The sequence below is a fragment of the Myotis davidii genome, unplaced genomic scaffold (genome assembly GCF_000327345.1).
Source record: "Myotis davidii unplaced genomic scaffold, ASM32734v1 scaffold919, whole genome shotgun sequence".
In the NCBI taxonomy this organism is placed as follows: Eukaryota; Metazoa; Chordata; class Mammalia; order Chiroptera; family Vespertilionidae; genus Myotis; species Myotis davidii.
In genome coordinates this window covers 97,522-101,623 of record NW_006289820.1, presented here as the reverse complement: position 1 = coordinate 101,623, position 4,102 = coordinate 97,522, and positions in this window count along the sequence as shown.

Sequence of the window (4,102 nt, the reverse complement as noted above, 5' to 3'; positions counted from 1 at the left end):
GAGATGGAACATGGCAAAAGATCCGGGAGAGAACCTGGCTGAAGATCCTCGAGACAGAACCTAGTGAGAGAACCTGGCCGAAGATCCTAGAGACAGAACCTGGCTACAGAAGCTGGATAGAACATGGCAAGAGAACCTGACTAGAACCTGGTGACTGAACTTGGCTGGAGAACCTAGCAAGAGCAATAAAAGACAGAACCTGGCTGGAGATCCTGGCTAGAGATCCTGGCTAGGCTGCTGATCAACTGAACGCTGTCTCCGTGTCATTCCTTCTTCGCCGACTCCGTCCACACCTTTGGGGACCCCTCGACCTGCTGGGGTTGGACCCCAACATTTAGGGAGTTTTCCAAATAAAGAGGGTCCATGGGGGAGGAAGGCTTGGAACCCAAAAGTGGGGGCTTGGAGCTTCCCAAAGGCAGACATTCACAGAGAAACAAAGGTGCCACAGGATAAGGGAGAGGAAGACATCCATTCACAGAACATAGAGAAAAGCCACAGGTATGAAGAGAAAGAGGAAACAAACTTTCACGGAGGATAGAGAAATGCTGACAAATGGGAGAAAGAGGAAAAACAGATTTTCACAGGGGATAGAGAATTCTACCACTGAGGCGGGAGAGAAAAATGGGGGCACCAGGTGGTGTTTGAGCTTTGAAGCTGATATAGTGACCAATCAGAAGCAAACATGGAGAAACAAAGAACTGCAGCCTTTACAGTATAAACCTTAGGAAAAAGGAGTTTTGTGTGTCACCCCCTTGATCTCCCTCCCTCCCTTTGAATCTGTACTTGTTTCCAATAAATTTCCACCCTTTTCATCTACCACCTTTTGTCTGAGGCTTCATTCTTCGAATCCACCTGGATAAGAATCCAGTGAAGAAATCACCCTTGCAACTTGCTCAGAAAAACAAACAAACAAACAAAAAAACACCACCTGACTCATAATTTATAACATTCATAAAATATAACAACTGTGAAATATATGAATTAATCCATTAATTGAAAAGAATATTATTTTAAAAGTGTCTTCACAAGAGAAAAATGGGGACCAATTGTTAATAAATATACAATAATTTTCTACATTTACTTAATATAATAAGCCTTTTGAAAAAATATGGAGATACTATATTACAGAGATTGGTGGAATTGGCAGCATTGGGATGGTTCTGGGAAAAGGATTTTCTGAGGAGATAGAAAGATTAAGGCAAAAGGCTCTAAGGCAGTGATGGCGAACCTTTTGAGCTCGGCGTGTCAGCATTTTGAAAAACCCTAACTTAACTTTGGTGTCGTGTCACATATAGACATTTTTTGATATTTGCAACCATAGTAAAACAAAGACATATTTTTGATATTTATTTTATATGTTTAAATGCCATTTAACAAAGAAAAATCAACCAAAAAAGTGAGTTTGCGTGTCACCTCTGACACACATGTCATAGGTTTGCCATCACTGCCTAAGGGAAGGATGAATTACTAAAGATGAAGAGCAATGTGGAAATAGGTAGTGTACAAGTTGTCTGTCTAATGGTACAAAATGCGATTTAGAAAAGTAGGCAAAAAACAGATAAGCAGAGGCATAGAAACAATGGGAAAGTGTTTAGATTTCACCCCGAGCCTGATGCAATGTTCAAAAGGTAAACAGATCATAAATGGCAAATGTGATAATTGTTCTAAAAGGTCCTACTTTCTTACTGCCACTAATTAAACTAATCATTGTGCAAGTTATCCGAATGACAAGTTGGAGTTTCGGGGTTTTTGTTCTATGAAGTTTGAAGAATAAAATTCACGGACTAGAAGATTTTATGCAAAAGCGTGGAAATTTATTGCAAGAATATATAAACTTATTCCTGGAGAAGGGTCCTCAAATGGGTAACCAGTGAGTTTCTTTGTCTAAGTGTTTATAAATGCTGGCAGTTTCTTTGTCTGTTTATGTTATTTTCTAATTGGATCCTTCTTTTATTTTATGTCTCCTTATGTTTTTGCCCAATTGGCTGATTTTCCCATTCCTGTTTAGTATCAGTTTCAAAATGTCAAAGCTCACCAGGTGAGCTCACCCCCTCCTCTTGCAACAGCCTGCCACCCTCTGTGCTTATAAGATAAAAACATTTTAGTGGTTTGGACTTGGCTTCACCCATCATGAATGCATTCCTTCCCCATGGACCCTACCCCAACTGCCTCTTTTATCTCTAAATCCTCTCAGCAGGATGTTCAGCTTCTGTTTCTGACAATTCCCTCTCAAAGTGAATTCATGAGAGTGAATGAAATTCACCATTCACATTACTGGTTCAAAACACATGATAGGTTCAAATTTCTGCAAATATATGCTAATAAATTGCACAGTTAATAACAATACACTTTAAATACATTATATTTTCACAAAATGTATAAATGTGTCCAATTAAGCCCTATTCTACTACACATGTTTTACTCCTATCATTTATAATGTAGTATATTACAATTCTATATGTACTGAATGAGTGGTATTTTTTTCCACTTATTTGAAAATATTCTCAATTGTACTTTTTCCTACAGATTATACAAGAAAGTTAATTCTTCTGACACTTCAAACTGATCATTGACTTATTGGAAAATCAAGCATAAGTAAGCAGTATTAGTAACATACATCTCTAAACTCATCAAGTACCACGTTGTTTTGTTTTACTTTCACTTCAAATAATTTTATAATATGGCAGCCTAAAATTTATCTTAAAAATTTGAGAGCTAACCTTCTATGCAAGACATTTACTGCTCTATATTTCTCAACATTGAAAGGACACTGATATTTGAGAAATGTTGGGCAAGTCTTTTTGAGGAATAGTATAACTATTCTTTATACATCGACAGTCAAGAAATCCCAATATTTCCTTTCACATTTTAAAAAAATCTAGGGCACAAATTTAACCTTTTAATACTTTCATATGGAACTTTGTATTAGGAATGCTTTTAATTTTATTAGAGTGACTATCCACTATATACATTCAATTTTTGAGAAAATCTTTATTCTCTTTTAGACTTGACCATTATCTTTTTTATAAACAATCTGTGGTCCTGATAGAAACACATCCTATGGTAAATAAGACATTAGCTGTTCCATCCTATATAATAAAAGCTTAATATGCTAAGTGTCCAGTCATCTGATTGGCCATTCAACCAATCAAAGCATAATATGCTAATGATATGCTAAGGCAGTTCAACCGCTTGCTATGACATGCACTGACCACCAGGGGGAAGACAGTTGACCAGTCAACCAGTCGCTATGACATGCACTGACCTCCAGTGGGCCAATGCTCCGACCGATAAGTTAGCTTGCTGTTGGGGTCCAGCCAATCAGGACTGAGCGAGATGGGCCGAACACACCCTGGAGCCCTCCTGCGGTCCCTCCCTGGCTGGCCAACCTCCAGTGTCCATCCCTGGCCCTAATCTTGCACTGGTGGGGTCCCTCAGCCTGGCCTGTGCCAGCTCAGGCTGAGGATCCCGCACTGGTGGGGCCCCTCAGCCTGGCCTGTGCCAGTGCAGGCTGAGGATCCCCCACCAAGTGCACGAATTTCATACACTGGGCCTCTAGTAGAGTATAAAAACAAACATTTCAAGCAGCCCTCCACCATCAATTCCCTTTAGGAAAATCTGCCTTACTTTCTCCAAGCCATTTCACTATGTCTGCTGGATTGAAAAGGAAGAAAATCTGGCATGGTTTATATGTTGGTTTTCAGGCTAAACTTGTTCCACAAAGGGATGTTCCTGAAGCATCACGAGGAAATACATTTTTCTGAGTAGAGAGACTTTGAGGAGAACATCTTCATTGCTCACTTTGCCTAGAAGTGATGACACAAAATGAGGATCTATAGGAATATCTATGCCATGGCCAATGAGTTCACCTGCCCTGTGTGGCATTCACAGATAATGTCATAATGCCATAAGATGATTCTCCTTCACTGGAAAAGACCCTTAATTTTTAAAAAGGCAATAATATCCAACTTAAAAATAAATAAAACATATTTTCAGCTCATTTGAAGCTAAGGTGACACAGTTATATAATAAAATAGAAATGAACTCACTGGGAGAGACTTTTGTGAATCCTCTTATTATAGAAGATTGGAGAAAGGTGGAG